The sequence below is a fragment of the Rattus rattus genome, chromosome 1 (assembly GCF_011064425.1).
Source record: "Rattus rattus isolate New Zealand chromosome 1, Rrattus_CSIRO_v1, whole genome shotgun sequence".
NCBI lineage: Eukaryota > Metazoa > Chordata > Mammalia > Rodentia > Muridae > Rattus > Rattus rattus.
Genome location: NC_046154.1, coordinates 19,585,637 through 19,595,830, shown reverse-complemented (window position 1 = coordinate 19,595,830; position 10,194 = coordinate 19,585,637).

The following is a 10,194-nucleotide window of genomic DNA, read 5'->3' as shown; positions in this document are numbered from 1 at the left end:
TTTCTCTGCAGGACCCACCCGACCTTCTCTTTGTGCTTTCTGTAGCAATCTCACCAGCAGACACAGATAAATGTTTGCTCTGTCTACGCCTTGGTATCTCTTTCCCCTCCACAGAGTAGAGGCAGAACCTGATAGTCCCATCGCCAAATCCCAAACCCCTTGAACCAGCCTTGCCCAGATAAGGCAGTGAGGAAGTATTCCTTATGAATTCATTCAGAATCACTGCACCAAGATGGCCACTGGTCTTCCTGAGGGAGACAAGTAGTCACCAGATTCCCCCTCGACTTCTCTGAGGAACCCTTGAGGCTGAAGTCATTAGGCTTCATTCTTGCATGTGTCACCGAGTCCCTAAACATTCCATTCATCCTGTAGCAAGGCCCCACTCTCTGGTCACAGACCATCATTTCTTAGAGGATGCTTGGTTAGTCTAGGTCAGTCTAAGACCCTGGACCAGCCCCTGGCCACGCCCCATCTCACTGAGTCTCACACAATGCCATCACCAGGCCCTGCATCCCATTTAGCTCCCGGGGCCTGGATCCTGGGTTAGGATGTACATAACCTGCAGTCTCAGCAGGACGGACCACAAACTCCTTGGCTGGTTCCTCAGTGTTGGGGAAGACAGATGCATTTCCTGGCCCTTCATACTACTCTGGGGACACCACTCTTGTGCCTGAAAAATCTCTCCAAGGGAGCCCTGGTACCTTTTGGCTATGCTTTTCTAATGCTTGCTGTGTCCAAGGTCCCAGTGACACATTCTGTGGCCCCGGACTCAGAGCCTCTCTCTCCAAATCCTGCGTCATTCTGGCTCCATTAACATCTCTGGGGGACAAGCACAGCACATCTGCTCCTGCATTTTATCTTGACCCAGCATCCTTTGCTTCTTTCCCACTTTGCCTCCATTTCTGCTCTCACCCCCCACTGGTGACTGCTTGGCCTGTTCCAACTCACAGCTTTCCACACTCCCCTGCTGTGTTTCTTTCTTAATTCCCACACCTGCTCAAATATGTCATTTTGTTTATCTTGTATAATGTGTCTCTGCCCTCCTCTCTGTTTGATGTGTTCCTGAGCTCCTCTCAAGTATAATTCTACCAGGGTGGGGGTTTGTTTTAACTTGTTTAAGACTTTATCCGTTGCCTAGAGAACAATGTCCGTACACAGCAGATGCTTGGTGAATGGATGAAACCCACTCCGAGTGCCTTGAACATGTAATTTGGCAACACATCCCAGAGGCAGCTACTCTCCCTACCTTTCCTTAAAATTGTTTATGATGCCCACGAAAGTCAAAGAGCAACTGGAGGGAGTTGACTCTCTCCTCCCACCATGTGGGCACCAGGGACCGGACTCAGGATGGTCAGGTTTGGTAGCAAGCGCCTTTCGCTCCCTGAGACACCTTGCAAGCCCCCTTCTGTCCTTCTTAACAGACAAAATACCACAGCCTAGAGAAGTGAGGGGCTTGTTCAAGATCTGGAATTGGACCCAAGCGGCTGGACTGTGGAGTTCGTGTCCTTAACCACAAAGATACACTGCTTTCTGCATTAACCTTTCCTCTAAGCCTAAGTGTCCTCTCGTCTCTACCTCTACCTAAACCTGTTGCTTTATTGTGGTCCCTCCATCGCCTCCTAAGACAGTGGTTCTCAACTTTCCGAGTACTGTGACCCTTTGATACAGATCCTCACGTTGTGGGGACTCCCAACCGTAAAATTATTTCTGTTACTACTGCATAACTGTAATTTTGCTACTGTAAATATCTGATATGCAGGATGTCTGATATACGATTCCTATAATAGTCATTTAACTCCCAGAGGGGTCCTGACTCACAGGTTGCTAACCACGGTTCTGTGTGGTCCTTCAATCCAAGCCTGTTTTCTTTTGGATCCTCTTCATCAGCACACATGTTGAGTGTGCACACATGCACATATGCACACATGCACACATGTGCACACACCTTCCTGAATTGGCCTCTTGCTTTTGTCCAAATGGGGCAAGCCAAAAGCCTTACACATTCTTCAAGAGTTTCCCCATGGGTCATCAACTCTGACCAGTGTCAGCTCCCGTACATCCACCGTCCTCTAGACATCCTGATCTCACTAAAGCCCAAACAAGCCTGTTTTTTTTCCACTCTGGAGCCATTTTCTGGAATAATGGCTGCCACCTTCTCTGCCCTTCTCTGTTCATCATGCAAGCCCTATCCCATCCCCCTCCTCCTCCATGAAGCCTTCATGTAACAGTGTGTGAAGTGTGTGTATAGGTGTGGGTTTGTATGTGTATGCATCTGTGTGGAGTTTGTGTGCATGTGTGTGTATGTCTGTAGGGAATGTGTGCGTGTGTGTGTGTATGTGTGGACTATGCATGTATATGTCTGCTTGTATTTGTGTTTCTGTATGGAATGTGTGTGTTATGTGGAATATGTGAGTCTATATGAAGGGTACGTGTGTGTGGAATGTGTGTCTGCATATGGAGTGTGTATGAGTGTTTATTATGTGGAGTGTGCATACAGATGTATGGAATGTGTACACGTGTGTGTATTTGTAAGAAGTGTGTGTGTGTGTGTGTGCACATGCATATGTGTGTGTATCTGTATGGAGTATGTGTATGTGTGTATATGTTTGTGTGTATATCTGTATGGTGTGTGTGTTCGTGTGTGTCTATATGGAATATGGTTGGCCAGCGCCAACCACAGATATTGTTTCGAAGACACTTTCTACTGTTACCTGAAACTTATCAATTTGACTAGGCTAGCTGGCCAGCAAGCCCCAGGGACTGCCTGTCTGAACTCCCTAAACACTGTAACTACAAATACACATCGTGGTGCTTGGACGTTGTCTTACATGGTGTCTTAGTTAGGGTTCCACTGCTGTGAAGAGACACCATGACCAAGGCAACTCTTTTAAAGGCAAACATTTAATTGGGGCTGGCTTACAGTTCCAGAGGTTCAGTCCATTATGATTATGGCAGACTTGGTGCAGGCAGACTTGGTGCTGGAGGACTCGAGAGCTCTTCCTCCAATGAGGCCACACCTCCTAACAGTGCCACTTCCCATGGGCCAACAATATTCAAACCACTCCCTGGCCCCCATAAGCTTATTCAAACACATGACTCTATGGGGGCCATACCTAGCCATAGCATAATGCAAAACACATTTAATCCCACTTCAAAAGTCTCCATAGTCTATAATAGTCTCAACAATGTTAAAAGTCTTAAGTTCAAAGTCTCTTCTGAGATTCATACAATCTCTTAACTGTAATCTACAAAATCAAAAAGCAGATCACATAATCCAACATCACAGGATATATATTACCCTTCCTAAAACATCATAGTGAGGAAATCCTGGACCAAAGTAAGACCAAACACGAGCTAGGCAGACTCCAAACACCGCAACTCCATGTCTGATGTTCAACTCCTTTTAGCTTTGTTGTCTGCAACACAATTCTTTCTCCTGGGCTGTTTCCACTCCCTGATAGCATCTTTCCTCAACAGATATTCCATGGCTCTGGGATCTCTAATATCTTGGGGTCGCCAAGTCAACTTCAATGTTACAGCTTCTTGTTTCAATGTCTGGGATCTACACATGATCTTCTGGGCTCCTCCACAGGGCTTGCATCTCTTCTCCAGCTCTGCCCTCTGTAGCACTTTAGGCTCTGATTGACTGCACTCCACTGCTGCTGCTGTTCTTGTTGACCATCTCATGGTACCAATACACTGGGGTCTTCTGCGGCAACTAGGCTTCACCCACAGCCTCTCACAAACTCTCTTCATGGTGCCAAGCTTCAACATTTTTGCATGGTCCCTTCAGTCCTGGGCTGTTAACTGCAACTGAGGCTGTACCTTTCCTGGTCTCTTATAGGACCAAGCCTCAGCTGCTCCCCATGACCCCTTCATGCCTTCAAAGCCAGTACCATCTGGGTGACTCTTACACACTACTACAAGTCCAACTGCAGCACGAGGTACAACCTTGGGTATCTCTGGAACACAGCTTCTTCGTCCTTGCAGAAAACACTTCCCAGAAGATTTCACCTCAGTGATGCTGGTCTCTTCTTAATCCCCACTAATTTCTTAGCTCCAGCTAACCAGCATCAATTGTCCCTGTAATCCCTTATACTCTTGACTCTAAAGCCAGAGCCATATGGCTGAAGTTGCTGAGTTCTGATTGCTGGTTTTGGGTCCCCCCACCCCGTTCTATTACATCTTTCACTGCTTAGGCATGACTGCCCCAGAACTTGCTCTGTAAACTGACCTCGAGCTCAGAGATCTACATGCCTATGTGTCCTGGGGAGCTGGGATTAAAGGCATGTACACCATGCCTGGACTTAAGCCTTTCTTATACCTGTTCACAAGATCTTTATAAGTTCAGGTTTATAGTTTGCTTCAGATACAGTCAAGTTGACAGCGGAGAATACCTATTACGATCCATCCTTTGTCAATTTGACACATAATCATTATCTTCTTATGTCTAAATGAAAACAGTAACCAGGTCATAATGATGCCTAACATGATATAATTCTCCCTTGTTCAACTACAAATGTACAAACAATGAGCTTGGCTGGGTGGGATCTTGCCCTGAGGTCACCATTCCCTTAATCCCATTTAATATCCTTGAGCACAAGCTTTAGCTTCATTCTACTTCCTGGTGCCCCTTTACTCTTTGAACCATATGTTTTGTATTTTTCCCTTCTAAGCTTGCTATACTTGATCAAAATGCTTCCCATAGGAGTGAACCACAGGACAAAGTCTACACTAGGCGTTTTTGAGACTTCCTTTGCTAATGCGATAATCTAAATCTCTTTACCTAATACTTAAGTGGACTTTTCAGACAAGGACAAAAAGGAGTCAAATTCTTCATCAAAATATCACAAGAGGGGTTAGGGATTTAGCTCAGTGGTAGAGCTCTTGCCTAGCAAGCGCAAGGCCCTGAATTCGGTCCCCAGCTCCGGAAAAAAGAAAAAAAGAAAAAAAAAAAGAGTAAAATATCACAAGAAAGATCCCTAGGCAACCTACTAAAATTCTTCTCATCTACACCCTTGAGCCAGACCCCCAGAGTTTAAATGACACTCAGCACCAACTTCTTCCATATTCCTACTAGGATGGCCCACTAAGCCCCACTTAAAAGCATCCCATTTTTTTCCAAATCCAAAGTCTTCAAATCTACATTTCTCCAGACAAAAACATGGTCAGGCCTATCACGGCAATACCCCAGTCCCTTGGTACCAGCTTCTTAGTTAGGGTTTCATTGCTGTGAAGAGACACCATGACCAAGGCAACTCTTATAAAAAGACAAATATTTAGTTAGGGCTGGCTTACAGTTTCAGAGGTTCAGTCCATTATCCTCAGGGCAGCATGCAGGCCGACATGGTGCTGGAGGAGTCAAGAGTTCTACATCTTGATCTGAAGGCAGCCAGGAGAGGACTATCTCCTGCAGGCATCCAGGAGAAGGCTCTCTCCCACACTAGGCAGAGCTTGAGCACTAGGAGCCCTCAAAGCTCACCTACACAGTGACATGCTTCCTCGAATGAGGCCACACCTCCTACCAGTGCCACTTCCCATTGGCCAAGACCATTCAAACCACCACACATGGGTTCCAGTAACCAAAACCAGGTCTTCCTGATTACATGGCAAACGCTCTACTGTCTATGCCATCTCTCCAGCCCCATGAAGTCTCTCTGGACACTCTTGTCCTTCTGATGTTATCTCTCCATGGCTTCCATATTCCATGTACCATTGTATATCACATCCCACATTCCAAGGCACTACAGCCATCTATCTATCATGTACAAGTTGATGACTTCTTTGGTTTTTTTTTTTTTTTCCGGAGCTGGGGACCGAACCCAGGGCCTTAGCGCTCTACCCCTGAGCTAAATCCCCAACCCTGATGACTTCTTTGAAAGCATTACTGTGACATCTTTGCTTCTGTGCCAGTGTCCTCTATCAGACCCGGTTCAGAGAAAGATCTCTCAGAGGGTTGCCTTAAAGGTCCTCTAGGCCAACTGACATCATTAGGGTTCACTTTACAAGTTCAATCCTAGTAGGTCACAGTTCACCAGAGGTCAACTTCGATGGGCATCAGTTCCCTTTTCATATTCCGTTGTTCCTGTCCTGGGCTTTTTCTCAGTCTATACTGAGTACGGGACAAGCAACAGGAACAGAATGGGGGCAGACAGAAGACTCCTGGAGACTGCATCTCCAGCTGCTACAGGCAGGATGGCGGGTACCTACATCAGGGTTTCTGAGGCTCGGGGATGTCCACACTCCCTTGCTGGGGGAGTTTGGCATTTTAAAAAGAGATTTAGAAAGGGCTATGGATATAGCCTATTGGTAGAGCACTTGCCCAGAAGTCACCTTTGTTTGACTCCTACCACTGCCTCAAAAGGAAAAATAGCAAGCACAAAGACAGGAATGTGCTTGGACGTGGCTAGGCTTGTTTAGAACAACGCTGGAGCCCTGTTTAAGGTTAGAGCCGAGAGAGCCACAAACAGAGTCATAGGCCCAGTGGCTCTGCTATTCTGGAGATGTGTTCCTTGAGCATCTGAGTTAACGCTCTGGGTCTTAGCTTTCCTCACACCTTTAGAGTAGAGAAGTTCCCATGGATCTTCGCTGAAATTTAGGTCTCCAACTGGGATCTCCGTTGTCAATGAAATCTATTCCATTGCTAGCAACTTAACCCATTACTGTCTCAGACATAGCAATTTGGCTCTGTCCTGGCATCCTGGAAGTCTCTCACCCCCAACCTGGCCAGATCCATCCCCACTCTACATCATACTTCAAAGGGCTGGTGTCCCTTGGCTAAGTGGGCTTAGCTGGTCTTATACTAGACAGACCACAAAACTCAACAATGAGTCAGGACTCAAGCCTATCTTCTTACCTCAGTTTTGGGGTCCCATTCCTCTTGTTACCCCTAGAAATCCCTTTCTCTTCTTTAGGGAGCTCAAGCTCAAACCACAGTCTGGGAGCCAAATCCCTCCGTCAAAGTGGGCCACGATTGGTGTTTTCCTAGAGGCTAAGTCAATTGTACCAAGCTTCTAGAACTCTAGGGTTTTCACATTCTGACTTCCATGCTCAAACTGTCCCTCGTCCAGAGTCGTACATTCATGTGCCATACCCCCGCCTTTATGTCTCCTATGTTTACAATTACTACATTTATGTCATCTTTTGGCTGATCTACACCTCCCCTCTCCCAACTGTTACTCTAAACTCTGTCTTCTGGTGTTGCTGGCTTACCCTAGACCCCTGAAGGAAATCTTAGCCACTCTCAAGGCCCTGCTTAAAGACTTCCATTTCCACAGAGCCCTCTGAGTCCTTTCTGCAGAGAGAACTGGCTGTTCTCAGGTCACATGTTTCCTTTGGATGTGCTGTGTCTTGTCAGCGGATGCACAAGGCATGTCTGCTGCATGCTGAAGTCTGTTCCAGACCCATCAGACAGACAGAGGACAAGACAGACATGTCCCTTGTTCCCATACTTTGTGTTCTTTCTCTCAGCCACCCATTCAGGACACATTCCCCCCAGAAAACTGGAGGCAGGGGCTCTGTTGACAGACAGGGCTCCTCTGGAAAGGATCCCAATAGCTCAAGAAATAATTGCAAGTGCTGACCAGCAGAATTACACAGAACAATCAGCAGAATGAAGAGACAACGGACAGGAAGGGAAAACATCTTTGCCAATTACACAGCAGACAGGAGAATTAATATGTAGGATATATAAAGAACTGTAGAAATAAACACTAAAGACTAAATGAGCCAACCAGTACACAGACTAATGAACTGAACAGACGCCTCTCCTGAGAAGAAACATGAATGGCCAATAGGCAGTTGAAAACATATTCGATATCCTTATCAGAGAAATGCAAATTAAAACTGCTTTGAGACAGTCTCACGCTAGTCTGAATGTCTGCTCTCAAGGGAACAAATGACAGCAGACTCGGAGGCAGGGGGGGTGGGGGAGTTCTATGGGGGAGAGAAGAACCCTTCACTGTTCTTGGGAATAGAAACCTGCGTAGCCACCATGGAAATCAATACAGAGCATCCTCAAAGACAGTAAAACCAGACTGTGCCACAGAACCCAGACATACCATTCCTGGAGATTTCCCTGAAGGACCTCAGGGTAACACATCATAGGGACACTTGCACACCCATTTGACACATTCGCACACTTTCGTTGACACATTTGCACACCCATGTTGAGACCCTTGCACACCCATGTTGACATGTTTGCAACCTATGTTGACACATTTGCACACCTATGTTGAGACATTTGCACACCCATATTGAGACACTTGCACACCTGTGTTGACACATTCGCACACCCGTGTTGAGACACTTGCAGAACCATGCTGCTCATTGCTCTCTTTATACTAGCTGGGAAATGGAGCCAGCCTGGACGGCCATCAGCAGATGGATGGATAAAGAAAAAGTGGTACAGGGTCTTGCTGTGCAGCCATAAAGTGCAGGCAGGACATTTGCAGGAACGTCGGTGGAATAGGAAGTCATGCTGCTAAGTGAAATAAGCCAGATTCAAAGATGGACAGACCAACGCCATATCTTCTCGCCTAGGCACAACCTAGACTTAAAGTTACAGGGCGTGTGTGTGCTTCTGTATGAGTGTGTGGAGGTCACGAAACCAGAAGGAGAATTATGAGAGGAGGGAAGAGATCATAATGGAGGTGAGAAATAGAAGGTAGTGAGAGCAGCGAGAAGCTGGATATGGGAGAGGGCACAGGAGCCAATGGAGGGGTGGAAAATGAGGGTGAATCCACCAACCCAGCTGCGTGATGATGCCCAGATGAAGCCCATAGCCTTCTGTGTGAACCTAGCAAGTCGATTACATAATAAAAGATCCCTGTCTTCCCCGTCAGTGTGGGACCCATAGTTGATGCTGAACAGGGGAGGAGTTAGATGCAGTGTCTCGGTGTCTCGTATTGACAATCACAATTCATTGGAGATGGAAGAGGAAAGATTGTAGTTTGAGGCTAGCCTGAACCCTATGTATTAAGACCCCTTAGTAAACAGAGTGAATGGATGCCGTGAGTGGGGACAGACTATACTGTCAAGAGTTGACACCAAGCGAGGCCTTGACTGTAGGCTCATGTAAGCAGTGGAATAGTAGAGGAAATGTTCTCTCTCAGCCTAAAGCTCATAGGACCCCATCCCAGAGGCATCTGTGATCTTTCTTGGAGAGAGTCAAGACAGAAAATGCCCCGCCTCTGTCCTTGCTGTCCTCCGCTTGTCTAGGAGCACGGAGTCCAGCCCCTGCTCATGTCCAGGACAGTTAGCAAAGGGGTCAGAGGCCCACGTTATCCACATTTTCTGAACTTACCAGGTAATAGGGGGTAACTGACCTGCTGGAGAAGGGAGAAATGGGGACGCCGGGAAACTCCAGAAGAGGCCCGCTGCAGTCTCCATCAACAGTCTTAGCTCTTTAGAGATATGGCTTAAGTGCATGCAAATGTTGCTGGCTGGCAGGTGGCCTGTTCCCTGGGGCCCCCTCTGGAGCCTGCAGAGCTAAAGTCTGCCTGTGATGGCTTCTCAAACAAAGACACGTGTTGCTAGGAAAATCAGATTCCGTCTCTAACAATTCAGTTTGAGTCACCCTTCTGCAGTGCCTTTAAAGGTGAACTTACCCACTGAGCTGTTAGCATCACCGAAACCCCATGGAAAGGAACTAAAAGTCACTAAAATGGATTCTAACAGGCCTTCCAGCCTTGTCTCTGTCTCTAGACCAGGCATACCTACCTTCAGAGGAGTGACAGGATGATGGACAGAGGAAGGGCTACTCTAAAACTGCTCTTCAGAGGTGTGCTAAAGAAAGTAGAGTGACCATTGACCCGTCTTCTCTCCAAATACCTCTGCATGATGTTAAAAAAAAAAAAAAAAAGACAAAGAAGCTGGTTCCTGCTTCTAGAATCTTCCTTTGTCTTCCTTGACTATCTCTCCCCAGCTGGGAGTGTCTCTGAAATTCAGTCTCTCTACTCGGTGCCTTGGAGAAATGGCAGGGCTATGGGGAGGATGCTGGAGACGGGCCATGTACAGGATGCTGACTTAGCTTTGGTCCTCAGCAATGGCTCACAGGGCTATGGGGAGGATGCTGTCTAACTCATCCATCCACTTAGACTCTACCCGGGCCTCTGAACTTCTGCCATTTCCTATGGCGACCCTGATCACCCTCAGCCCCTCCCTCCCCACCAATGTACATCCAGGCACTCCAGG